The sequence below is a fragment of the Arvicanthis niloticus genome, chromosome 23 (genome assembly GCF_011762505.2).
Source record: "Arvicanthis niloticus isolate mArvNil1 chromosome 23, mArvNil1.pat.X, whole genome shotgun sequence".
NCBI classification, from domain to species: domain Eukaryota; kingdom Metazoa; phylum Chordata; class Mammalia; order Rodentia; family Muridae; genus Arvicanthis; species Arvicanthis niloticus.
Genome location: NC_133430.1, coordinates 33340479 through 33368320, shown reverse-complemented (window position 1 = coordinate 33368320; position 27842 = coordinate 33340479). Strand labels below are relative to the sequence as shown.

The 27842-nt window shown below is 44.3% G+C and overlaps 1 protein-coding gene and 1 long non-coding RNA gene across 12 annotated transcripts in view; one reads left to right on the top strand and one right to left on the bottom strand.

The window, feature by feature from the left end:
* The window catches only part of Rgs6 (regulator of G protein signaling 6), a 523682-nt gene that overhangs the window by 378161 nt on the left and 117679 nt on the right, over window positions 1–27842 (top strand). The gene's annotated exons all lie outside the window — the stretch shown is intronic.
* LOC143437008 (uncharacterized) lies at window positions 522–9258 on the bottom strand. The gene is made up of 2 exons (XR_013106716.1): window positions 9123–9258; window positions 522–2888 (listed from the first exon to the last, which is right to left on the bottom strand). It is a non-coding gene; the product is annotated as an uncharacterized LOC143437008 (long non-coding RNA).

The window sequence follows — 27842 nt, the reverse complement described above, 5'->3', positions numbered from 1 at the left end:
ACACATTCTAAATTAAAATTCAACTAATTTTCAAAAAATAGGAGTGATTGCAAAACATAAACTTTGTAAATAATCAAAGTAGTGTTTAATCTATAGTATGCCTCTTATAACTATTATAAGTTAGTTGTTTTAAAAATCAGAATCAAATTATTGGATATTTTTTGACTTGTGGCAATAAAATAATATACCAGGATCTATTTTTACTAGCTCTTTGCTTAAATTTTCCATTAAAAATGTAGTCTTCTTAGAAAGGCTCTCATTTGTTTTTTCATTTCAAAATGTTCATTTAAAGAATTCAGTAGGAGAGGGGCAATGAGGAAGAGGAGGGGAGGGGAGGGGAGGGGAGGGGAGGGGAGGGGAGGGGAGGGGAGGGGAGGAGAAGACAAAGAAGGATCACTCCCCCAATTCACCATATATAAGTCAATGTACACACACACACACACACACACACACAGTGTATGTGAAAGAGAAAGGTGTATTTACAGTATTTAAAGTATTACCACAACAGAATAACACTACAATGTTTTTTTTAAGATTTATAAACATGCGCTCAGCTTCATTTTAATTGTATGCAGAAATAAAACTTAACTGCAGAGACACTGGAGGAGGAGCCCTGAGCCTCACGTAAATATTTCTCTACAACCCAACACGTTCTTTCCATAAGGAGCCCTGACAGAAGTGGTTTCTAACTTCTTGGAGTAACAACCGTTTAATTTCGCCAGTGTCTCTAGTTAATAGTGTATCAAGTGATGCCTTGATGTGAAAATAAAAGACATTACCGCTCCATCTCCTGCCTCCCGGATTTTCAGTGCCTCTCCTCTAATACACCCAGGCAGCTGTCTCTGAGGGTCCACTCTGTACAGGGTATAGTCATTGTACTGCTTGGGTCTAGAGCCATAATATGTAGACAGACAAGATGAAGTGATCACCCATGACGGTCTTTATAGTTGGTCAAGTGCCAAAGAGTGGGGTGGGTACAGACTGTTTGGGTATCTCTGCTCACTAGCTGTAAGCCTTGTAACTGCTCGATATTATTTCTGTGTTTGAATTCTTTCCATGCATATTGAAAAGGGGAAGTCTGGCAGACTAGAGATAACCAAGCCCACTCTTACAAAATGATTCGATGCTATAAATTCATTTCCTTCTTTGAAAATCAGCCTGACCTTCCCCTGCCTCCTTCATTTCTCCCTGGCATCCTTCACCTCTCTGGAGGAAGCAGAGCTTTCCTCTCCATATCCACAGGGAAGGCTCCTGTAGCCTTGCCTCCTGGCTGCTTCTGAGGCACAGGCAGGAATGGAGAGGCACCTCTGGTCTCAGCCTCTCCCTTCTGTGCAGAATCCCTGGGATGGCTGGCTCTGGAGGAGTATGACATTATGTTATAGCTCTTTCTCTTGTTGTTAATGATGAAAGTCTTGTCTGGGTTCCTTGTTTTGATGTCATCATTACCCATTTTACTAAGTACCATTAAGCTAGGAGGGTGGAGGATATAAAGATTTGTCTTTTTTATCTTTTCTCAACTCTAATTTTCAAAGGCATATTATTATTATCAGTGTGCATATATAAGTGTGTGTGTGTGGTATATGTGTGTGTGCATGTGTGCACATGTATGCATGTTGCATATGTGTGGAACTGTATGCCATGGTGTACAAGTAGAGGTCAGAGGAGTTAAGTTTTCCACCTTGTTACATGGGATCCAGGGATTGAACCCAGTTCAACAGCCTTGCCCAGCAATCGCCTCTTCCCTCTGAGCCATCTTGTCTCACACCACCCCAAACTCTAATTCTTTAAAGTAACGTTACAAACACAAATCTCTGGTATAAAAGCAAGCCATGATGCATTTCCTGGAGAGGTATAAACATCTGTGTCTTTGCATAGCTAGGAATGTTGGTGCACACCTGGAATTCTAGAGAGACTGAAGCAGAAACACATGAAATCTGGGGACTTAAAAGACTGAAGCAGAAAGACTAAGTTTGAGGCCACCTTGGGTTGCATGGTGAGACCATCTTAAAAACCTTTGCTTCCTGTCATGTCAGTTCAGTGGAGGGTTTATTTTATTCTGTCTCATCAGTATCCCTAGCCATAGCTTGTTCTACTGATGTGCTTCAAAGCAGATGGAAAAAAATCTCTGTGGGTGGGAGAGGTTGGTGGACCACAAACCTCATTGTTGCCACAAAGCCTTTATCTGTGAGGATGCTTGGTACTTGTGAGAAATTGGCCAAGGAAGAGGGCATAGAATATGAAGAGCTAGTCTCGGTGACGTTTCAGGTCTCGTCTAAATGAATGGCAGTGAGAGCTTGGGGTTTCCAAGAATGGTTAAAGACGAAGAAAAGGGAACGTTATCAAAATACACTAGAAAACTATACAGCTAGCTTTCTGCCAAGTTGGAGATGTAAAAGGCTGCATATCACAGAGCAAGGAAGGTCAGGGAAAATAAACACCAGTATCCAAAGCTGGCACAGAAAATGTATGGAGTCTGAGGAAGTAGCCTGTGGTCAGTCACTGCCACAACCAACAGTTTGATTTGAAGTGACTAAAAGGACGATGTATCTGTGAAGGTCTTGGAGGACACAGATGGTTCCCTGAAGCTATTTGAGGATGTTTTAATTAAAGGACTATTTTAAAAGGTGTGGGTAGCGGGTAGGAGAACTAACTAAAGATGATCAAGCTGGAACCCAATAAGAATAATTTGGGGAGAAAGAACCCATAACAGAAAACAATGAGAGACCCAGCATGGTTTTGGACAGAAGCAAGCTGGCTCGCTGTCTTCTGCTCTGTCACCTCCTGGCTCTTCTTAACTGAGTCTGAACCAGAAGAGAAAGGATCCAGAGGGTCAGTCCATCCAAAATGGCCTCCCAGGACTTGAACCAGGGTGGAGGAAGATGATAGTTCTGTGGAAAAACATAGATGTCTCTCAAAAATGGGCCAAAAGGGGAGTAAGAACTATGGTTATAGTCGTTGACATTAGGAAAGATGGATTTAGTAAAGACTTGGCATTTGCTTTTCCAATCAAGATAATTATCTAAATGGAAAGAAAAGCATTAACACTTAAGGGGTAACATCCAAATGACCAGAAGGGTTCACCAACCTTTAACTGTACACTGGATTATATCTGAGCTATGGATTTTAACTAAGGTTTGGGAGATGATGTTCAATTTCCAAGGGGAATCTTTAAGCAGCATATTATTGAACCCATAGTAAAACTCCTGAGATTAAAAAGACGCTAACCATCTCAGCTGTGTTAAGTTCAAAAGGACTAGAAAGATGTTTCATGATTCTTCTCAAAGCCTGATGGGCCACGAAGCTGCTGGCTGCACAGAAGGGTTGGGTGTGACTTGGCTGAACAGTTTTGTGAGTGCTATCAGTGACCCCTAGGTGGCATGAGCTGAGAGGGCCACTTCTCTTTGGCTTTTTGTGAATAGCTTGAATTATTTCCTGTTTGGTAGCCTGCTGCTTCGTCCAGATGATGGTGTCCTTGGCCACACAGGAGCTTTTCATTTCCATGAGGTGTCCATGTGTTAACTGTTGTTCTTAGTGTCTGTGCTAATGGTGTTCAGTTCAGAACTATGTTGGTGAGTTCAAGACTGCTCTCTACGTTCCCTTCTATTAGATTCAGTGTATCTGGCCTCGTGTTGAAGCCTTTGATCCTTTGGAGTTGAGTTTTGTGCAGGGTGGTAAGTATAGATCTATTTACATTTTTCTACAAGCAGCCATCGGGCTGTCACACAAGGTTAACTTCTTCACTAAGCAGATCTATCTGCCCGGGTTGCTGTCAAGAGCTAAGATATAACGGCAGATGTAGTCATTGCATATTCGACTGTGCATAAATGTTGACCATCCTTGACTCTTGAAGCCTTGTGGCCTTAAGCCTAAATTGACTTAAACTCATTAAGTGACAGCCACATCCAGCCTTTTGACATTGTAACAGTGTTAAAATTTACATAGTTGGGTTGGGGGGGAACCCAAATCTCATAACCAGTGCTGAGAAGATAGCTCCATGGGTCATAGGGATTGTTGTGAGAGCATGTGGGTCTGAGTTCCCATCTCTAGTTCTCATGTAAAAGTTGGGCCTGGTCTCATTTGCTTGTGATCCTAGCATAGGGGGTTGGAGTCAGGTGGATCTTAGGAGTTCTCTGCCTAGCCAGCCTAGATAAAACACAGAGTTTGGTTCAGTGAGAGATCCTGTGTGTCAACTTTTCCAATAACCCATGCAGCTCTTGTCTGCTGGACCTGGGATTAGAGGACCTGAGAGAATGGGGCAGACTACAGTCTGATGCTGTAGACAGTCTCACTTCAGTTTCAGTGTACTTTTATACATGAATGTAGTAAAGAAGGCAACGATCCAAGGAAGGTTGTTTGAGTTTAGGGGAAAAAAAATGATCAAAGAAACAGAACCAGAAAAACATGTAAATAAACACCAGTAAGCACATATGTAATATTAACAGAGCAGCCCTTTCCCAGAACTTTCTCAGGACAGACCAGTTTAAACACAGTTGCCTGACACATATTATAGATTATATCTGGGAAAGCATGAAAGTGAGGCAGAAGGCCGTATTCAGATTCAGGGTACACTGACCAGATTGAGTTCTATAGCTACGTTCTGACATCCAACAAGAACAAACATGTCTTATAAATTGAATGTAAATGTTTCACATAGGAGGCACTAAATCACTTCCAGGAACAATCTAGAGATCAAAATGCACCTAGAAAAAAGAAAATGGATTCTTACATTATTATGCCCAGCTTACCTTCTCCTTCTATTATACAGTCCATGATCCAAGCACAGGGAATGGAGTCACCCACAATGGGCAGATCTTACCATGTCTTAACATCAAGATGGGGCTACAAAGATAACTAGGAGTTAAGAGCACTGGCTGCTCTTCCAGAGGATCCAGATTTGATTCAAAATATCAACACTGTGGCTCACAACAGTATGTAACTCCAGTTCCAAGAAATCTAATGCCTTCTTATGGCCTCTGTGGCCACTAAAAAGACATGGTATGCAGACATGCATGCAGGCAAAAAGCCCATACACATAATTATTTTAAAATTCAGAACAGTCCCCCACAGATATGTCCACAGGCCCCCCCCAACCTAATCTAGATAATGTCTCCTTAAGACTAGAAAGATCAGGGGATAGTAGGTTATATCAAATTGATAATTAAATTGAACTCAGATAGTCAGGCTTGGCAGCAAGTGCCTTTTTTTTTTTTTTTAAACTGGCTTACCATCTTACCGGCCTCCAACCTCCTACCCTAATGCTGGAATCTTAATGAAACTTAATGAAAGAAGTTACAAATATATTAGTATGATATACCACATATAAAGCCTGGTAAACTATCAGAATAAATCCACACAATATACCATTTTTTTTTTTAAAAAAAAGTAACCATTCCAGGGACAGGGGAGATGAATCAGTGGTTAAGAGCACTTGCTGCTTCTCTAAAGCATCCACACAGGTGGTTCACAAGCATCTGTAACTCCTACTCCGGGGATCCAATGCCTCTGGCTCTCGTGGGCATCTCCACTCATGTGTGCATACACACATACAGAAACACACACACACACACACACACACACACACACCTACACATAGTTAAAAATAACAAAGTAAATCTTTTAAAAAATACCTATCGCACCTTATCTTCAAGGAAGAAGGCAGAAAATGATGGAGAGAGACTCAGTATCCTCCTCTAGCTTCTGCACAAACAGCATAGGCGTGCGAGAGCGTGTGCACACGCACACAACTCATGTTTATGATTTTTTACATTCCCAGCTATCCTTGGCTGCAGCTGGCAGCTGTAGGTGGCATGTGTCTGCTTGGGGAACCCGGAACTGAGTGTCTTCATTTGTGTTAGGTCTCTTTGCCACCCTGTTAGCTGGAGTGGTCTCAGACTTGCTCGGGTGATGGAATCCCATTGTTATCTGAAATTTAATGAGCCTTCACTTCCAGTTGTGACTGCTCCCTTGTACCTTCCACCTTCCAGCCATGGCAAAGCCACACACTGGCTCCCAAGGGCTGTTACTCTTCAGAGAGATGACGCTCTTTTTTTCCCCCCAAGGTACCTTCCTCAAGGTGGCTGAGGATGCCAAGATTTGGATTTTCATGTTACTGCTCTAAACAGTAAATGAGAGGAAACCAAAAGCAGATATTTACAGATTAACTAATTGTCTGGAAGAAAGCCTCTTAGCTGCAAAAGAGAATGGAAGCGACTGGCATTTAGCCAAACGGCATCTGCACAATGTGCCATGTGTGTCTAGATGTTCATGGTTATGAAAACTGACAAGGAGGCGGTTGTGTGGTGTCAGTGACCGGAAGCAGAATCTCTAAGAGGGTATGGCTCCTGGGTGGTACAGTTTGCCCGTGGAATGGCAAGCCACTTCCTTCCTTCTGCTCTTGACTACCTAAATCATTCCTAAAGATAAAACAACACACACACACACACACACACACACACACACACACACACACACGTGCGCCATTTATCCTGATAGTGTTATCTTTCCTTTGTTACCTCCTGTTTTTCACCTGCAGTGTGCCTCAGTATGAGTGCATTCATCCTGACATCAACACCCAAGTCTTCCACACCAGCCATCCCACAGAACTTTCTGTTGGATACAGGTGGCAGTCTTGGGAAAGTCCGTTAAAACTGTTGGGGAAGGAGTACAGAAGGCAGACTGAGCTGCACCTCTGCTGTTAACCATAGGTGTACATCCAGCCTTGGTCACAATGGCCAGGTGACTCCACATGGCCAGAGAGCTGTAACATTAGCTCAGGCTGCAGGAAAATTACTACATCTAGCATTAATAGCCATGATCAGGCCAGCGTGATCTCTCAATAGCTTGCACGTGCACACCCATCTCTGCCTCTCAGGAGGGAGTCACTCTTCACTGTAGTCTGAAAGATACTGTGCTCAGATTGGGTTTAAGCAAACTGACTCAATCTGTTGCTCATCTCGAAGTGTCTACTCTGTGAAGGGAGTCTGAAGGGCTTTTTGCTATTACTTCAGCAGACCTAGCAAATCCCTGTCTCCTGAAAACCAGTTCAAATGGACATATTTTAGAACAAATTGGGTCTGCTTACACAAGGATCTACAGACCCTAGTGGTTTGTAGGTCGTTTTGTAGTTTGCAAATTCTGCTAATTAAGAAATATTATTACGTTTACTTACTGTGTGTGTATGTGTGCACATGTTTGTGTAGGTTGGAATCTGATTTTTTCTTCCACTGGGTGGCTCCCAGGCATCAAACTCAGGTCATCCTAGGTTAGCAACAAGTGCCTTAAACCACTGAGCCATCTCACCAGCCCTCTGATTTTTTTTTCAATTTTGTGGGTTTAGTGCTATTTTCATAAAGTAATTTTTTTTTTTTTTACTTTTATGTGCTTGAGTGTTGTGAGTGTTTCGTCTGCATATGCACCACGAGTATGAAGTATCATAAAATGCCACACGAGGGCATCAGAACCATTGGCACTGGAGTTATAGACAGTTGAGAACTACCATGAGAACTCTGGGAATTGAACTTGTGTCCCCTGGAGGAGTTCTTAAACCTGGAGCCACTTCTCCTGGTCCTATTTATTTTTATTTTTATAGTGATCATTTTCAATATTTATGATCATATACTAATATAACCTAAAAGGCCATGTTATAGTGAGTACTGAGATGAGATTCCAGTGTGCCCTCTGAGCTGAGGGGGACCTAGATGTCATCTAAAGTGACAACTATCCAGCAATGTTTGCAAGGCATATCTGGTTGTCTTGATTGATGGCATCCATCCTGCACTCATTTTGTGCTGTGTTGGACTGTCACCAGATGTAAGGCAAAACTCCTCCCATGCTAGTTCATGTTTGAATGACATTTCTATGGACTGAGGGTTTAGTTTCTCAAAATAGACATTGCATCAGGCCGGTGTCAAGGAAAATGCAGAGTACCAGAATCGTCCAGTGTGTTAAGTTTCACAGCGTAATGATAAAAGATAGAGAAGGTAATTGGCTCCTTGCTGCTGCTGACATCATGAAAAGCTGAATAAACAGAAGTTTCACAGTAAATTGAAAGGATTAAAATGCCTAGAGAATCGGGTTGTCACAGGGCACCTGTTCTGTAGCATCCAGACTACACTCCCTGTGCCAGCAGGCATCTCTGAAGTCTTTGGTACATACCAACTTGGAATAGTTCAGTAGTAGAAAGAAGAGCATAAATCACAAAGTGACTCCCTGCTTTGCTAGGGCAAAGTCTTAAAATCACATATGTTGAGGGTACACTTGGGTCTGTTCTGTAAAACTAATGACATCCTTTAAAATTAATGACACAGACACCAATGAGAGGTCCTTCCAGTTCAGAGTCAAAAGACTCGGGATAAGAAAATCCAACAGAAAAATGAGTCTTTTCCCCTGGTAAAAGAGAAATAATTTTAGATGAAATGAGTTTAACAAAGTTTATTTAAATGCTAAACGATCCATGAATGGGACAGCCCTCCAGATTAGAAGAGGTTCAGAACACCATGGAAAGTCTGCACTCTAAACAATCTAATGCCACTCTGGTGTCAGCCTTGTGTGTTCAGCCTATGAGAGCTGAATACCCATGGTACTCTGAACTGGAAGGACCCTACAAAATCCCTCTTTCTGTACCAAAGGTTTTCTCAGAAGCTCAAGGCTATTTGTGCTTGAGACAGCAATGGTTTACAGAGCATCTTAGGTGAGCTAAGCCCTGAAGTTGGGAAGATAGGTGAAGCTATCCCTTCCAATTACCCCCTAACTCTCCTCCACCCCATCCCCACCAGATGCAGCAGCATCAAAGACACCTACAGGACAGACATAGCATGGTCATTCATTGTCACTATTGAACTTCAAACAGCCTCTTTATCAAAAAAAAAAAAAAAAAAAAAAAAAAAAAAAAAAAAAAAAACAAAAAAACAAAAAAAAAAAACAGAACTGGAAAAGGAAAGAAGAAAGTCAGAACAAGGTCATGAAGAGAGGATCTTCATGGGTGTTGTCTGAAATCAGGGACACACGGGGCAGCCACTGTGGCAACATCACACATCTACCACTGAGCTTGGACCTACAGAAGGTCTCAGTACCCTGCATGGAAGACGACTCCAAACATTTGTTTTCTAAGTTGTTCTCCTTACCTGATTCCATTCTTTTCCTCTCTTCTTATGTCCTTGAATCTCAGCAGACAAAGGGCAAATCTGCTGAGAAAGATGTGTGTCACAAATGGGTGGGTGACTTGCAGCTGTCACACCGTCCCGATAAGAAGCCTGGCTGGCGCCAACAAGGGGCAAGAGGACAGTCCCATATCAAATCGTGCAATTTAGCAAATGGACGGTGGCAGGCTGAAATGATAGCGAGTTAATCTGTTTCCCAAGCACTCACAGCCTCTGCCAAGTAATGGTTCTGTCTGAGGTCCTGGAGTCAGAGCCCACTCTGGGAGTGGCTAGCCCAGGTTCATGTCCCAGCCTTCTGCAGCAGACACCAGCTGAACTAGAGGCCTGAATGGGCAAAGATCCTGATATCTGGCAAGAAGTCCTGCAAGATTTGTATTTTAATGAATAATTGTGAAAAATACTATTTGAAACCAGCATTAAGTGAGAGCATGTGGCATATTGCATGTTTTTCTGAGGTTAAATGCTAGCTCTTCCACCCCCTCCCCCAAAGAAGCCATACAAATTGACTAGTGTCCTTATCTTCCTAAATTTCCAATCAAGGAGGAAGAGAGAGTTGGGAAACTTGCCAGGGCCTGTGTATCTGGTAATGACAGAGTCAGGCTTTGAACTCAGGCTCTCTGGCCCCAGAGAAGGGGGACCAATAACCATTGTGCAAGGCTGCCTATGTTGTAAGAACCCGATTACATGAAAGTACCAGAGTCCAAATCCTGTTAAGTGAGTATCACTATTTCAGTTGAGAGCAGATGCCCCACAGGACGCCCCATGTGTATGTGCACATGTAGTCCTTAATTCAATCAGCCAGTGTCTGCTTCCTGCTGGGTGCTGGCCACTAGGCTGGAGCCAGATGCAGATTTGCACTGAGGAGTATTAGGGGCGGAGACTCTGCCCCTATGGGATCCAGAAAGACTTGTCCAAGGAGATTGCCCTGTATTTCCTTTGCAGTACTCCCTTGCATAGCGTTTGGACCATGGGTTCCTAGGATGCCCGAGGGTGACTAGCTTTTTATAGCCAGTTCTCTCTGTGCGTTTATGGTTGTGTTCTTTCAGTTGGTAATAGCCCAAGCTTCACCCTGTCTGCCAACAAGAACTAGCGCCATTTCATATGAAGAAAGGCTGAAGATTTGGGGATCGGGGTCTGTACAAACATGAGAAAGTGAGGCCCTGCTCAGCAGACTCCTTACACTATGAACTACAGACTTGGTTCCACTGTAATCACCAACTGTCACTCTGTCGTGCCTCCAGAAGCTTGGTGGTCCCTGCCTCCTCTCCCACTGTTGCCTAACCTCTAAAACTTCTTTCTTGCCTGCCCACATTTCTTCCTTTGTAACTTTTGGACATTCACGATTGACATGGTAATTTTACCCATAGACCTGGACGTTCCAGGAGCACTTGAAAATCCCTCGCAAGTGATTATGACCACAATTTTCCCTTGACCTTCATTTCTGGCTTCTGGAAAATACTGTAAATGGCATCAAACAGACTTTAGATCTGTACCTTTCGAACCAAGAAGTTAAGCAGCCTTCAGAATGTCAATGATAATTAATTTAAGCGAAATACAAAATCAATACCACTATCCTAGATCCCAGTCGGTTTAGAAAGCAGTTCACAAACACAAGCGTCTTTCAAAGACAACAGTGCCCCTGTGTGGTGGTTTTGAGAATTGCATACCGAGAGCCGCTAAAAGAACAGAATGTAGGCAGAAGCAAAGACCTCACTCAAACCTAAATCATTTCTGCATTAAGCCAACAACTGTTTCTGCCAAAAAGATGAATGTGGAGAGATTATTTTGTATGCTGAGACTTTTCTGAAATTGTGAATAATCTCTTTTCTCCGTGAAACCACTCCAGGCAATGTGGGTAGCTCAAGTAATTTTCAGGGCTGAAGAAAGTTCAATAAGAAGGAAAGGAAAGGGCTGGAGAGAGGAAGCAACTTCAGCACAGAGGTAAGGGAAGAACACAGTGGTCTGAGTGGCCTGGTACAGAGAGGATAAAAGGTCACATTTACCTTGCAAACAAAATGTGATCGTTTGCATAGTGTATGTATACATGTTCATGTGTGTGCACATACATGTGTGGAGGTCATAGGTCAACACGAGATGGCTTCCTTAATTAGCAATTAAAGTGGATAACATCCACTTTATTTTGTGAAGCAGAGTCTTTCACTAAACCTAGAACTCAAAGATGCAGCTAAATTAACCTGCCAGTAAGCTCTAGGAATCTTCCTGTGTCCAGCTCCCCACCACTAGGGTTACAAGTATGTAGCATGCACCCATCTTTTATGGGGATGCTGGGAATTAACTCATGTCTTCATGCTTGGGCAGCAAGCGTTTTACTGACCCATCTCTCCGGGGGATTTATTATCTGGATAATTTACATTTTTTTAAAACTAAGTGAAAGGTGACACTGAACAGCCTCATCTCAAAATACAACAGTCAAGAAGAACCACTCAAGAGCAGAATTCCAAGATGAGACGATTCTCATTTCCCACTACAAGGGGACTTAAGACACTGGCTTGAAGTTGAGAAAGTTTGTTTCTCCCAACTTCCAGCTGCATGGGTAATGCTAGCCCTCCAGAGGCCTCTCTACATCTGCCTGGCCTCTGGAGAGGTATGTCACATTCTTCCTAGAGTGGCCTGCCAGTTGTGTTGCTTCAATAGCAAGGCAGGAAGTAACATGTACAGTAGGGTGTTAAAGGGGAGAAGAGGGTCCTCAGTGGTACCCCAGTGATACCAAACTTTCTCTGAGTAGCCACCCTCTCAGTGCTTCTACCCACTCTCTGTGTGCTGGAAGGGAGCAAGACTCCAATCCCTCATCTGGAAAATGAGACTGATGCTTCCTAGAGAACTCAGGTAATCCTCACGAAATTCTTATAGTTATTGCCCGGATTTCCATGAGAGTTATACTATGGGCTAAAACAGAGGTGTCAGATACTGTATAGTATGTCATAATGGAGGAGCAGCGTAATCTAGTAATTCCTTGCTACCATCTGCAATCCTGAAAAACCAAGTCAAAAGAAATGAGAAGTCTGAAACCAAGCTTTGAAGATTTAGCCTTACAGGCTGGAGCTGAGCCAGTGAGAGAGTTAAATCCTATGTTTCTTTTTGGGAATGAATGAATGAATGAATGAATGAATATTTGGTTCTTGGCCTATGAGCTGGCCCTGGAAATACAGAGCATCTCCTGTCCTTGGTAGAGTGAACTCAGCCCTCATTGGTGTTTGGAACAGGGAGTAGGGCCCCACCCATACCATGGTGTGTCCTCAGGAGGGAGTGTGGGACCACACCTGCGGAGTATCGACGAAACGTGTATCAATTATTAAAACTATGAAGGGCACCGTGTCATGATGGAGGCAGACTGGCCTAATCACCTACAGACTGAGGAACCTCAAGCAGTGCAGACAGACAGAAACCCCAGGCCAGGGTGTGGAGGAGAGAGAGAGGGAGAGAGGGAGGCAGGGAGAGAGAGAGAAAGAGAGACCAACTCTGCCCACATGAAGTTTACAACTGTGACATCCACATCTGAGAGATACATTTCCATTGCTTTAACCCACAAAGAGAAAACAAGACTCCAAAGAACGCAATCCTGGCTTATGGCCTGATGGGAGTAGGGAAGGTGGGGCCTATCCGAGGGTTAAGTCTGGCAAGATGGCAAGAGATAGTTTCGAACAGGCTTCTTGAAGCAGGCAGTCTTCCTTGTGTTTTGAATTGGTGAGTAATACCAGATGATGAAGACTCCTTTTAGGGAATGTGTGTCAGGAAGATCCTTAAACAAGACTATGCAGTGGCTAGAATTTGCCCCATTTCTAAGACCTTCACTTTTCTACCCATCTTTCCCAGCCTCCCCTACAAATGCTAGATGTCTGCCTTCTCCTCAGAACTTAAACAGCCCATCTCTAATTCTAGAGACAGAAGGGTCGATCAATTCACTCAAAATCATTCTTCACATACACATCATAAGCCAGGGCCCCTGAATATGAAATTTGTAGATTGCTTGAAAGATGCGTCCTGATTCGGCCACTCACTTAGAACTGGGGTGGGCCATGATCAAAGGAAGCAGGCCCTTCTCCACATGTGGCTTCCAATATCCTGGGACTTTAGCTTTGAGGAGGAGTCCATACCATGACATTTCAGGCAAGAGTTGGCTCCAATAATAGAGGTGGAAAGTAATCTATTGGGTGGTGTCAGTGGGGGCAGAGCTCTGCTTCTTCCTAAGACAGCCTATGTGCTTTCAGAGAAGTAAGAGAGGCCAAGTATTAAAAAACAAAGTCCTGTCCATTTGAGACTATACAGTTTTTATAGGACATTTTATGGATGAGATTTCTGAAAATATGTTTTACATCCAAGAAATATGGAATAGAGAGAAAGATAATAAATTGATAATCAGGGTTATTCCATTTGGGATCAGCTGAGGATGCTGTGGTTGTTGTAGAGCTGGCCAGCTAAGAATCAGTACTCAGAGATGCCACTTGCACATTCCCAGGCCCTCGTGGAAGGAACAGTAATTTTTCCTCCTCGAGCTTCTTGATTCAGAGGGATTGCAAAATAGCTGGTGACAGACGGCATCTACACTGACTTATTAATGAAATGAGAAGTTCTAGCATGGATAGCAATTCCCATTTTACTAATATGGAAGAACACTGTTCGTAATGGCCCCTCCCATGTCGTCAAGCCATTCCCTCTCAGCTAGTAACATTCAAGCATGTTACTATGCTTTTGATTCCATTGTATTTATATAGATTTCACTCATCATGAAATGGCATGCAATCCGGAATCAAAGTCCCAAGTAGCATTGTTAGCGTCTTTCTTTGGGATTGAAGGTTCCCACTGCATGACTGTTCTTTCTTTCAGTCAAGCAGAATGTGTTGTGTTTGTGCTTACCTTGGTCTGCAAACTCTTGAGCATCTCTCATTCTCATTTGGCATTCACTTCTGTGCATTAGGTGAAAGTTTCTCTAGTGCTTGTCAGGTAGGAAGCATCTAAAAGTTAGCTATGAGGTTGTTTTGTTTTGTTTTGTTAAGATTTTTTAAATTTATTTTTCATATGTGAGTATACTGTCACTGTCTTTAGACATACCAGAAGAGGGCATCAGATCCCATTACAAATGGTTGTAAGCCACCATATGGTTGCTGGGAATTGATTTCAGGACCTTTGGAAGAGCAGTCAGTGCTCTTACCCGTTGAGCCATCTCTCCAGCCCCTTGGCTCTGTTTTTAATCGAAGTAGAATTACTGTATTTTTCTCCCTCCTTTCTTTCCTACAGTCCCCTCCTTGGTACCCTACTCCTACCCCTTCCCTTGCTTCCCAACTCTTAAATTGATCCCTGATTTTTCATTTATTATTGTCACATACATACATATGTATATGTACACAGAAATATATAAAGTCCACCTGCCGAGTCCATGTTTGTTGTTTGTCTGCACATGGTTTCAAGGCTGGCCATTCTACAATCAGTAAGGTGGCTCGTCCCTAAGGGAGACTAATTTGACTTCTGTCAGCAGTCATGGATTACCTTAGGTCTTTGTCTAGGGATGGGACCTTGTACAATCTTTTCCCACTCTGTTAGCATGTCCACTGATACTGCCGTTGCTCTGGTCTTCTTTCTATAGCCATTTCTAGGAGACATTGTTTCAGAGCAGACTCCTGGTATTCTGGCTAGTACAATTCTTCTGACCTCTCTTCTGCCATGTTCCCTGAGCCATAGATTTTGGAGCTATGATATAGATGTGCCCATTGTGGCAGGCTCCTCACAATCTAATAATCTCTACAGTCTTTCTGGTTATGATTTTCTGTGATGGCCTCCATTTGCTGTAAAGAGGCTTCTTTGATGAGGAGGGGTGGGAGCTACACTTCTCCAGTAAAGGTCTCCTGTGAACCTCAATAAGTATCTGTTGAGTGAACAAAATCAACAGAGACTTAGAGAAATACATCACATAAAAAGTCTTGATAATATCATGACTGCAGCATCAAAGGCACAAACCATCAAGGAAGGACTGGACAGACTTGAACATACAATACTTTAACTATCTACCTCTAAATTCACTGTGCTGATGGACTCTTTCTGACACTGTGACAGATACCTAAGGTAGTTAATTTAAAAGCCATGAAGGTTTCATGATGTCATGAGTTTGGCTCGTGGTTGTTTGGTCCTGTTGCTTTGGGCCTGAAGCAGCATAATTCATGATAATGGCAGCATTGGGCAGAGGGAGGCTGCTCACCTCAGAGTTACCAGGAAGTGAGACGAGACTCATGCTTCATATCTCCTGCAAGGCCACAGTTCCAATGACCTAACTTTCTCCCACTAGACCTCATCTCCTAAAGGTCCCAGATGTCGCCCCAGAGTGTCACAGACTTGTGGCCAAAACTTTAGTTCAGGGGCCTGAGAAGAACACTCTGTGTTCTGATGACAGTGGTTATTTTCCTGAATATAAAGCTATCATACTTCCCAATGAGAAGGGCAAAAGAAAGCAAGACTACAGGCACACAGAGCTGGCTGGGATGTGGGGACAGGGGCATGAGAGAGGAGAGGGACTGTTTCAGCACAGTTTGGAGGCTGGCATGAAGTTTATTCCAAAGCCTTAAAAACCAACTCAGAAATTCCATTGCCCAAAGTTTATCTTAAGTAAATCATGGGGCATGTGAAAAAATTATACCTGCTTATTGCTGTATCATTTATCATTGAAAACAAAATAGAAATCTATTTCAGTGACAGAGCTGGAGATTATCTACTACAGGAGCATTAAAAACAAAGAAGGTTCAAGGAAGAAAAACGATCCCCTGGGAGGGGGTGGTTTACATGTGACTTCTATTTCTTTTGTTTAGCTACATGTTCCAAGCTTTTCATTAAATAAACTTTTGTATGAGTAAAAACAACAAGTACTTTTGTTTTAAGTGAAAGCATTGGCTACTTAGGTTATGGTGTACTCAAAAATTTATGTTGCAAATAATGTTTTCCATTTACTATTAATTAATTATTTATCATATAATTGAGTCCTTACCATATACGATGGTTAATCTCAACTGTCAACGTGACAGGATTTAGAACCACCGTGGACATAAATCTCTGTACATGGCTGGAAGGAGCTTCTAGATTAGGCTAACTGAGAAGGAAAGATCCATCCTAAATGTGAGTGGCACTGTGCCTTGGGCCGTGGATCCAGACTGAGTGAAAACAGAAAGCCAGTTGAGCACCATTTTTCACTGCCCTCTGCTCCCTGACTGTGGATACAGTGTAACCTGCTGCCTCAGGTTTCTGCCACTGTGACTCCCCCACCATGCTGCACTGTACTCCAGAACTATGAGTCAAAACAAACCCCTCCTTCCATAAGTTGCTTCAGCTTGGTCTTTTGCCATAGCAACAAGAAAAATAATTACTATATCGATAATTCTCAGAGTTAATCTATCCGACTAAGTTCTGACTGTAATTCTAAGAATTAAACAAATGGCATTACCCTTTTGTAACAAAGGTGAGACTTCAAAAATGACTCCATATGATTTGTTCATAATTATATGGCTAATAAAAGGCAAAACTAGCTATAAAATCTAGGGAACCACACCATTTTCCTTGTATCTGTTGCTTCATAACAAAAATCCAAGACCATGGATGGCTTAGTGAGTAAAAGTACTTGCTGCCAGACTTGATGGCCTGAGACTGAGCCTCAGGACTCACATGGTGGAAGGAGATAACACACTTCTACAAGTTGTCCTCTGACCTCGACATATACACTATGACAAATGTACATGCACATATGTGTTGCACACATGTACGCACACACACACACACACAATGAATTTTTAATATAAAAATTAAATGCCCAAATGACTCTAGTGTAATTACTGGCCTGCAGAGGTAGCAGAGCCAACTGCCTCTAGTTCAGGAATACTTCCCCAGGCATAAGTTGTTGGATAACTAGTGCCAAGAAAGATCAGTGTTTTGTCCCCATGAGAAGCTGAGGTTCATAGAAGTGGCCCCTCTCAAGATCAGAGACAGTGTCTTAGTTTGGGTTTTATTGCTGCAAAGAGACACCATGACCAAGGCAATTCTTATAAAGGAAAACATTTAATTGAGGATGGTTTGTAGTTTCAGAGGTTTAGTCCAGTTTCATCATGGTGGGAAGCATGGTAGCATGCAGGCAGACATGGTGCTGGAAGGGAAGCTGAGAGTTCTACATCTTGATCCACAGACAGTGGAAACTGTGTGTCACACTGGGCATAGCTTGAGCATAGAAGAACTCAAAGCCCACTCCCAAAGTGACATACTTCCTCCAACAAGGCCACACCTCCTCCAAGGCCACACCTCCTCCAAGGCCACACCTCCTCCAAGGCCACACCTCCTAGTAGTGCCACTCCCAAACATTCACACACATGAGTCTGTGGGAGGGGCATACCTATTCACACCACCATGCACAGTAAGTGGTACAGTTGGGATTTAAACCAACTTTAGGTCAAAAGTTGTAGGCCAAAGCCCTCACTCCATCTACGTCCATATGGCAAACTCCAAACATCCCCAACGCTCTGTTTTGTTCTCTTGTGTTCTCAGTCATGTGTGATCTCCATTAAGCTCCTCACAAGTGCTCTTACCATTTGAGGGGTTACTACAGATCTGAGGACTCACCCGTGTGACAGATTGCATTTTTCAAGGGTGTTCAGAAGAATGTCTCCAGTCCCACCTGCTCCTATGGGATTGTGACTCCCCCACCCTGGGTGGTACCCATTGGGTATAGCTAAAAATAAATAAATAAACAAACAAACAAACAAACAAACCCTGGCTGCTGCAGATAAACCACAAAAATCCTGTGCCTCTGCCTTCCTCACTTGCAATGTTTGGCCTCCATATTCAGTAGTCAGCTTCCATGCTGTCAGGAAGTCTAAGGATCCGAAGGGGAGGACAACAGAGCGAGGGACAGCTCTGACAGCTCTTGCCACGTTACACACCAGGGCTTTGATCAGAGCTGACTTGGCAGTGGTGGGAGTCTCTGGGAACCAGATCTTCTTCCCTAACCACTGAGGCTGATCAAGTGTCCTCTGCCCAGATTGCTGGTTCTGAGCCAGGTAAGTGGTTGCTGGTGTGAAGTAGGTTGTTCCCTCCTGACACCAGATTCGGTGGCAAGAGCAAAGGAGCCCTACCTGACATCTCCATAATTACAATTCCTCCTCAGTCACAGCAGACTTTCACCAAATCTACTCTTGACGTTGGTGGTACCATTGCCCATGAAGGGGACTGACTCAATGATAGGTTCATTTCTCAGCCCCCATCCTTACCTCCATGACTGCCAAATCCAAAATGTCTCCCTCTCTCTGTTAATTAAAATAACCAGTCGTTTTTAACATAAGAGAAAGGGGAAATGTCACAAAGGGCAACAGATATCAAGAAAGACGTTAATGGTTCTTCAGTCTCCAAATTAAGTGCCCGGAAGTGGGGGGAAAGCAGAGAATGATCGATGGAAAATCCAGCACAAAAAGTTGGTGCGGGGTAAGGAGAGGAGGGTCCTTCTGTGCTTAGTGGGGATGTTTCCCACCGATGGAAACAGTAGTGTTCCAATGTGTGTGTGAGAAGCTGGGAGGAGGTTGATAAAGGAGAAGGAAATACAGAACAACATAGAAATGAGACAGAAATACTGGAGCTCCTGAAAGCACGCAGATAAAGATGTCAAGGATGAGGTGGGACAGCATTTCTAATGTACAAATTACAGGTAGCCTAGTACACTCTTGGGAGTTAGCTGGGGGAAAGAATGAATGGATAGAGAGGGAGGGCTGTGGGGAGGACAGAGAAATGGGAAGATCTCTGAGAGTTTCAGTCTTATTCAGGGAGTCATGGCGTCTCTGAGAACTGTGACCATATTTGTTGGTTCCCAATCCCTCCCTGAATATCGCATGCAGTAGGCGTTAAAGTCGGGGCCCTATGAACACCTCCAGCCCTTTCTAGATTGGTCTATTACTGAACTTAGTGCAGAATACCAACTGCCAATGGCCAAGTGGCCACTGTTGCCCCCTTGTGATGGCTCCTAAAGCAGCTGGTTGCCTTTGATGCCAGACAACTGTGACCGTGGACCCTTGCTTCCCAATTTACTTTTATCTAAGTCCCAGGATGCTGCAGTTGATCAAGGACCACCTTCCTGTGAGGGTGGAGGTGGGGCAAAGAAATAGAAGGAGCCAGACCTGAATCTTCTCCCTGAGGAAGGGGAGGAGAAGATAGGAAGTGGCCACACATATCCCTACTTTCATTGTCTGCACAGATTGTTAACTGCTCCCAAACCAAGATCTCCAGCAAGCAGGCCCTGAATCTTACTTAGCAATATCCTAGCACCTCCAGCTACTCAGCTCCTCCCTCCCCGAGCCCCATCGGGTGTCTAGCACCTGCAGATGTGTTTCGCCCTCACTAGGGAGGGTATAGGCATATCACATAAAGCCTTAGTTTCTGATCTACATCATGTTATTTTGCTTTGTCTCTTGTGCTGATTCTTTTTTTTCCCCTTTTGTCGTCTTTTTAATTTTTATTTAATCTTTTTTTTACACTTTAGATTTTATCCCCTTCCCAATCCACCCTCTGACTGTTCCACATCCCATACCTCCCCACCCCACCCCTGTCTTCCATGAGGATGTCCCCACCCTCAGCCCCCACCCCACCAGACCTCTCCACCCCTTGGGGCCTCCAGTCTCTTGAGGGTTAGGTGCATCTTCTCTGACTAAACCCAGGCCTGGCAGTCCTCTGCTATATATGTATTGGGGGCCTCATATCAGTTGGTGTATGCTGCCTGGTTGGTGGTCCAGTGTCTGAGAGCTCTTGGGGGTCCAGGTTAATTGAGACTGCTGGTTCTCCTACAGGATCGCCCCCCTCCTCAGCTTCTTCCAGCTTTTCCCTAATTCAACCACTGAGGTCAGCAGCTTCCGTCCATCGGTTGGGTGTAAACATCTTAGACCTGCTTCTTAAGAATAGGAACCACAGCTTTAAGCATCTACCATCTGTGGTTGTCCTCAGGGCCCTGAAAACAGCCTGTAGCCAAGGAACCATCCACTCTTTTGTTGTGTTCTCTTTAACTCAGGCCTCTCCTGGGCCTCCACCTTCCCCCGTGTGTTACCCTCTTACACTTGGTTGGAAGTGGGAGGCTTGGCAGCACTGGGAACAGCCTGAATGGAGATATGCAAGTGTTGCATCACACACACAGCACATGCCTAATTAAACACTGGTGCTATACATTGCTATCAGACGGCAATAAAGAACTCAAGGGAGAGGATATGCATGTAAGGATGTTACAATCTACGTGGAAAGACTGGAAACAAAGAGTCTGGGTGTTAGGATCTTTCCAGTAAAATAGAGGTGTGCTCTGGGCAGCAGACAAAATCTCCAGCCCCAGAAGCTCTCTGGGAAACTGGGAACAAATTCAGATCCCAAGGCTGTACACCTGCTAAGATAGTGAATGGTCTTACCAAGCACCGGCAGTTTCTGCCCTTTATGGTCCAGGCCATTTGCTCTCTTGTGACAGAGGATGCAAAACGAGGTGTGTTCCCAGTGTCCATGGCTGCTATGCTTGTAAACTTCTGGTGTGTCTCTCCAGCACTTCCACTGGAGTTCTGGCATCTCCAGTCCTCGGAATGCTTGCCAGTGTCCCTTGTTAATCTATGACCTTCTACTCTGGTTTCCGCCATTCTATATTTTCCTCTGTCTCCGGCTTCACTGTCTGTTCTGCTTGACCCCGAGTATCCTGGTACTTGGCATTGACAACTGGGAAGATGTTCTCTTCCTTCACATCGCAGCTGCACATCCTGCTTTCGGATAGTCATGATTCAGCATCTCAGATGTGACAGTTACAAAGAGTCACAAAAGTCAACATGACGGTTGTTCAGTGTTCAGGTGCCCTTACTGAGAGAGCCCACAGCTTGGAAGGGTTTTGTGGAACTGAAATCTGTCATAAGAAAGGTGGTCACTCAGAGAAACCCCTTGACTTTTTCATTGGAGGTAATTCTGAAGCATTCCAAGCACAGGACACCCCTTGAGAAGCCTAGAGGCAGGAAGCTTCCCATATGTGGGGGAACTCAAGGAGTCAGGTGGGTAGAAGTTCTGGACTGGGCTACCGAGGGTCGCCGAGAACATGTTATAAAGATGCATGAGCATCTTCTAGGTCTCACTGGACCCTTTAGAACTCATTGGCTAAAAGATAGGTGAGCTGCTGTGTCTTTGAGAAAGGGAACAGTTGTTGTCTTACTTGGGCCACTATACAAAAGAATGCCACACAGGCTGGATTTTTCAACTCACAAGTATTATTTCTCCCAATTCTAGACAGCAAACTTCAAGATTAAAGTGCTGTGAACAGATCCAATATCTAGTGAGAGCCCCCTTCTTGGCCTCAAGGTAGCCAACTGACTTCTCCCTATGTCCTCACAGGCTGAGAGAGATCTTGATCTTCTCCAGGCCTTAGACAACACCAATCCCTGAGGCTTCTCCCTCCTGATCTCACCCAAACCAAATCACATTCCCCACACCTGTGTCCCAGTACCATCACGCTGTGGACTAGGATTCAACAGGTGAAGCAGCTTACACACTGGCAGCCCATAATACTCTACTTTCTCTCCAGAAAGACTCCAGACTGGATACGCCTGTAAGAGGACACTCAGTTCTCTTTGTTGCCACTGCTAGTCCAAGACTCTGATCTGACACTTCCCATGTGCTGCACAAAAAGGGAGGCTCCTGTTTCTCCCCTACCACATGCTGGCCCTTTGTGTGGCATCCTACTGATTTCCAGGATCCCTACACACATGTCCAGGTACCCAAGCAGGGAGGATTGATCAGATTGATGTCTGTCCTCTAAGAGGATATCCGGATTGGCCACATTTTGCTCTTTTGTGTTGGTGGTGGGCTAGGATATTGTCAAGCCTTCCTCCCTCTAGGGTAATGGTTCTCAACCTCAGGCTATAACCACTTCAGCAAACTTCTGTCTCCAAACACAGTTACATTATGTTGCATAACAGTAGCAAAATTATAGTTTTGAAGTATCAACTAAAATAATTTTACAGTTTTTTTGGGGGGTGGGGGGTGTCATCACAATATTAGGATCTGTACTAAATGGTCATAACATTAGGAAGGTTGAGAACCACTGTTCTCCGACTTTCTGGCTTGGGTCTTGGAATTTCCTGTTCTGATTTGGGAAAGAGAAAGCACAGGGGATACTTTCCATTTGTTTTCTCCATCTGAATATCTTGTATCCATTATAAAGTTTCAACTGAGGAGTCCTGTTGGGAACTAAAGCTACTCCCAGCAATAGATGCTGGAGATGTCAGACACTATCACAGCCATCTCTGTGTGCATCTGGGATACAGCGCATGACCCATGCTCTCTCGTGAGATGTACCCATCCTGTGTGATGCATGGAACCACTCTGCCTGGCTGGTTTTGGCATGGCCTGTCCCCAGGCACTGCCTGGGCTTAAACCAGACACTGCTTCCCACTCCTTGGCATTTGGGGGAGCAGACAGCCTCTCTTCTTAGTTGGGCAAGGATAGTCCAAAAAAACAAAGAAAAGACACCTAAAAAGATCTCGGATGAGACAGGCAGCTCCAGTAGGGTGTCTAGAATTCTTTTGTGGTCCCTTCCAGCCTTGTTTGTTTCCTCCATGGTGCTCTCTGCTAGTAACCAGGCCATCTCTGAACCATGCAAAATGACTCACTCCAATGGCTCTGGTCCCCAAAAGGCCTGGCTGTCAATTCCAGTTTTGCCATTTACCTCAAACCATGTGACCTTAGGCAACTCCCACAGTCTCTCCTTCTCAGTTTCTTCATCTTCACAGACAGGATGAATGACAATACTTTTTTCTCCAGGTGGCTATCTCTGTGAGTTACTGTACACAGTCTTTGGAGTAATGCCTGGCAAACACTAAGGTCTGTGAAAGTGTTGACACTGTTGTCTCCGGAGTTTGCAGTTTTGAAGACTCTCTCCCCTCATCCTGTAAGGCCACCTTTTCATACCTAGCTAATGTCAACTGGTTCTCTAGGACACCACTCAAGCAAGACCTCCTGCACATCTGAGGTAGGGGCTGAGTCTGTGGTCCCAGGGATCATGAAAAATGCACACATTGTGGCCCTCGGTGCACTCAAGGATCATTGTCATTACATGTCTAAGACAGACATGTTGTGAGCCCACTGAGTACTGCAAACATGCGTGTGTTACAGAACACAGAATGTTCTTGTGTTGAGTGAATGGATAAGGTCCTGTTGTAATCCATTAAGGTCCCATGTTTCTCCAGTCACTCATTCACCCTTTCATTCATTCATTCATTTACAAAATCCTCAGTTTGTGCATGCGTGCATGTATCTGTGTGTGTGTGTGTGTGTGTGTGTGTGTGTGTGTGTTTCTCAGGAGCTGTCCACTATGGTTTTTGAGACATGGTCCTTCACTAGAACATGAGACTCGCTGAGTAGAGTAAGCTGGACCACGGAAGAGACCCTTAGACTCACCTGTTTCCACCTCCCTAGCATTGGGATTATAAACATATGCTGCCATAACTGGATTTTTACCTGAGTTCTGGGGATTAAACTCAGATTTTCATGTTTATATGGCAAGAACTTTATGGACTGTGCTATGTCTTCAGCTCCTCATTTAAAAAATATATATATAGCTAAAATTAAAAAACATCTATCATGGAAAGGTAACCCTGTCAGACTCCTGGGTCAAAGACTTAAAGTAAATTCCACACTCTCTTTTTAACAAGAGAAATTTTGGAAACCCAAAACCGAGAGTAAGTTAATCTCAAATTCAGAGCCCTATTTCAGGCTCTGAACATCACAGCTGGGCTCAGTCAACCCTACCAGCATTCATGGCTGATTAGTGACTTGGGGCTGAAATACACAAGACAGGAAGTATTCTGCCAAAGGAATTGTTGGAATCTTTCTAAATCCATTGTTGTCACAAAACTTTTGAAAGTTGTTGTCTGTGTGCCAACTGCTTAGGTTGCCAGTCCTATTTTTGAGAGTATTTTTCTGGTTCCTGAATGTAGAGACACTTCAGTTCATGTAAGAGCCCCACAACTTGCTGTGATGTATCCCGGCAGCCATTTCCCTTCCCTTCTGAGTGCTAAGAACTCATCTTTGCCTCTGTTTGGAACCGGAGATATTTTAAAAGCCAGCTATCTAATCGGCGAGGCGGCTCTGCTTAACTCCAGGCACCGTGTGCCACCATGTTCCACACTAGAAGCAGCCAGAAGCCAAGCGCGCCACAACTAGACCCACGAGACGCCAGCCTAGTGGCTGGCTCTGCCGGTCCACCACGCTGTCCCCACAGTGCTCAGCTGAGCCCAGACCATTCCTGCTATGCCCGCGGTACCTGGTAGAAATGAAACCCTTAAAGCTTAAAGATTATCCAATGGATTTATATATTTGGAAATGCTCAATTAACAAGATGCCCACATAATTAGAATAGTTAACTAATATCTAACCTTTAGATATAAGTTGCTACCCAGGACTGCTCTCGACCCTTTCCCCTCCATGGTTTCTAGCTTCCTTCTTCTTCCCACTCTTCACTCCTCCCACTCTTAGATCCTCCCACTCTTAGATCCTCCCCAATTTCCGAGCTTTATTGCAAATATAATGTAACAGAAAATTATCCAGCTACATCCATTAAAAGATTTTTTCCCCAGCTTCCCTTGAAGCTATGTATGATCTACTCTGTTCTGACCAGAGATGTGTGGTAGTTTTCTTCTGTTGCTGCTGTAACAATTTGGTACAAACTTCAAACAATAGGAATTTATTGGACATTTCTGGAGGGCAGAAGCTGGCTGCATCTCCCGATCTGGTCTTCTATCTGCAGGTTTTGTGACTCTACTGTCTGCCTCCCTCCCTATCTGTTGGAAGGACTGGCCTGTTGAGGTTATATTCAGTGATTTGTGTAATCACTCTGTCTTGAGGCCTTTAATCATACCTGCAAATCCTTTTTTGTTATATAAAGTAACACATCTGTGATTTCATGGATTGGAGCATGGACAATTTGACAGTCATTATTCTGTCTATCACAATTAGAAGTAGACTCCAGGGCTTTCAGGAAATGTATTTAAAGGGGATATCACTTGGGGGAGGATATCCTTTGCCTATCTTTGTTTTCCTCTCTTTCTTCCCTTGTGTCCTTCCTTCCTTCCTTCCTTCCTTCCTTCCTTCCCTCCAGGAAGTGACCTTGAGGATGGAAATCAACCACTAGTTGATGAAAGAGAAACATTGAGGTGGAGATCCTTAATGACCCATCCAGCCCCCTTCAGACTTTGTTTACCAAATATATATCAATCTTGTTTAGTCTGCTGTTATTTTGCTGTCATTTTGTTTGTGTGGAACATTCAGATGGGCCGAATCCCAACTACTCAAAATCATGTACAACTCTATTCTTAATAAACTACAAATCTGAGGCTCAAATCAGCTACTCTTGCAAGTCAGGCAAGTCATCAATATGGATATAACAACTGCCACAAGAGTGTTTAGAAAACTGGACAGTAGTTTTGTCTTGTGTTGATCAGCCACCAGATTTTACCTAGACCCTTGCAATTCATCTGGCTTCTACCACTGTTTCAGGGCTTGATCTGATTCCACCATGACACCCCAGAAGAGTCAAGCCAGACAGAATGGGCTTCTAATAAATCACGTTCTGGTCTCGTTTGATCAAAATGGCGCTGTATGTTGGCTTCCATCCTTTAACACATACATTATTTACACATGTGTAAATAATGATCAACCACAATGAGTATGCTGGCCAGAGTATCTAGGTTCAGAAGTGGCCCTAAGCAATAACCTAATCCACTGTCACTAAGACAAACCAGCAGTTATTAGCAATGTCCAAGTGTGGGATATTAATTTGGGTTAACCTTCTCTATCCAGTCATCATGACTTATAGGTGTGATGAAATGTAACATGGCCTCAGTAGAGGAGTCATGTGAGGAGTCAGGGCTGTCTCCCCTTAAAGACACCCCCCCCCCCATCGAAGTCGTGGAGATGCAACTGAGGAAGAGTGAACAGCAGACTTGGCCACGCCATGTTGTTTTGTTGCAACCAGTGAACTCTGTAATCACGGCAGCTGTCCTTGCTAGGCCTCCCCTTCCCACCTCACCCCTACTCGTTATTTGTATTCTGTGGTATTTCCTTTATTAGTGCTATCTTTAATTATTCACTGTGGCAATCAGATCCAATAACCAGTACCTGGGTCAGGTGTGGTGCTGAGGAAATGGGGCAGGAGGAGTAAACCTGAGATGAATTTTAGATTGACTCCATCCTTTGCTTAGTTCCAGGACCACACCATCTGGGATTATACCTCCTGTATTCTTTGAACCAAAGGCATTCCTCTCTTATCTAGCGTTATCAGTGTGAACAGAGGATTGGCCTGGCTCTGAGGATACTGTACTATGAGTCTTAACAGTACAATGAAATCTAGAGCTTATTCTTGCTTCTCTGCCTAAATGAACACGTCCACTGGGAAGCAGTGTCCACTCTGCAGTGAGTCACCATGGGCTGTTGCCCAGTTGCCAAGGTGCTTCAGGGAGTCTGCTGCGATTTAACTACAGAAATGCCAGAAAACAAATTCGAAGCTGTTTTAAAGTCAGAAAAGGAGGCAGAAATCTTCGGCTGTCTCTTCAGCTTGGTCACGATGCTGAGCTGTCAGATGCTGCCAATGGTGGGAGGCATGGATTCCCCCTGAACCAAGACAGGGACAAGGAAAGGAGGACAGAGATGGCAGGGGTGAGCTAAGAGAGCCTGGCAGATGCTTCTGTTGTTTTTCTTACTTCTGTTCCTTTCCATCGTGGTCACAGCTTAAGCCACAGAAGGTGGATTGATGGATGCTGGGGACCCTTTCAGGAGGTGGAAGGTTTCCAAACTGAGAATGGACAGTTTGGGCTCCCTTACCATCTGTGCTGCCTACAAACCATGGGCTTCCCTCCAAGGCCCCTCCCCTCTGCTGCATTTTTCTCCTGACTCCTAAAGGTGACCTTACCCAGACTCACTGCTTAGGTCCATTCCAACACTGTTCCTGAGCAGTACCTGCAGCCGACTCTCTCCCTGAAAATACGGACTCGCATGTCCAGTGGCTGCCCCGACCCCTCCAAACAAAAAGCTACCATAGATCTCAGGCTAACATAGACATTCCTCAGCCCAGGCTTCCTCCCCAACCTACAGGCCACTTCACTGAGCTCAGGCTGAGTTCATCCTGTTAGTTAAGTCACGATTCTGGAGTCACTGGGACCCACTTCTAACTACATAGGAATCCCCCCACACACACACACACACACCCCTCTTCAGTGAAGAGGACTAGAAGCTTGACTTCCAATGAGGCCACACCTCACTGAATGCAGCCCCACTCCCACTAGCTTCTTTACAGTTCACTGTTACAGGACACCCCCATAGCACCCCCTCCAAGCATTTGATTTTTCTAACCCACTAGAGAACTCTCCTCGCCAGTCTCTTGCCTCTCCTCCTGACTCAACAGTCTTCTCCATGGAGCAGCTGGAAAGTTGGCTTTTGAGACTGTGAATGCGTCTCTCCCACTTGGAACTCTGCAGAGACGTCTTTGGTTCTGAAAACCCAGCCTGGAGCAGTCACACCCTTGTGGTTCTTGGGTTAGTCCTGGGTCTCCCGGCTTGAGTTACCCACCCCAGCATGCCTCCCACCCTCTGGGTAGACCAAGTTTGTCATCGTGTGAGAGTGCTATTCCTTCCTGTGTATAGTCACAGC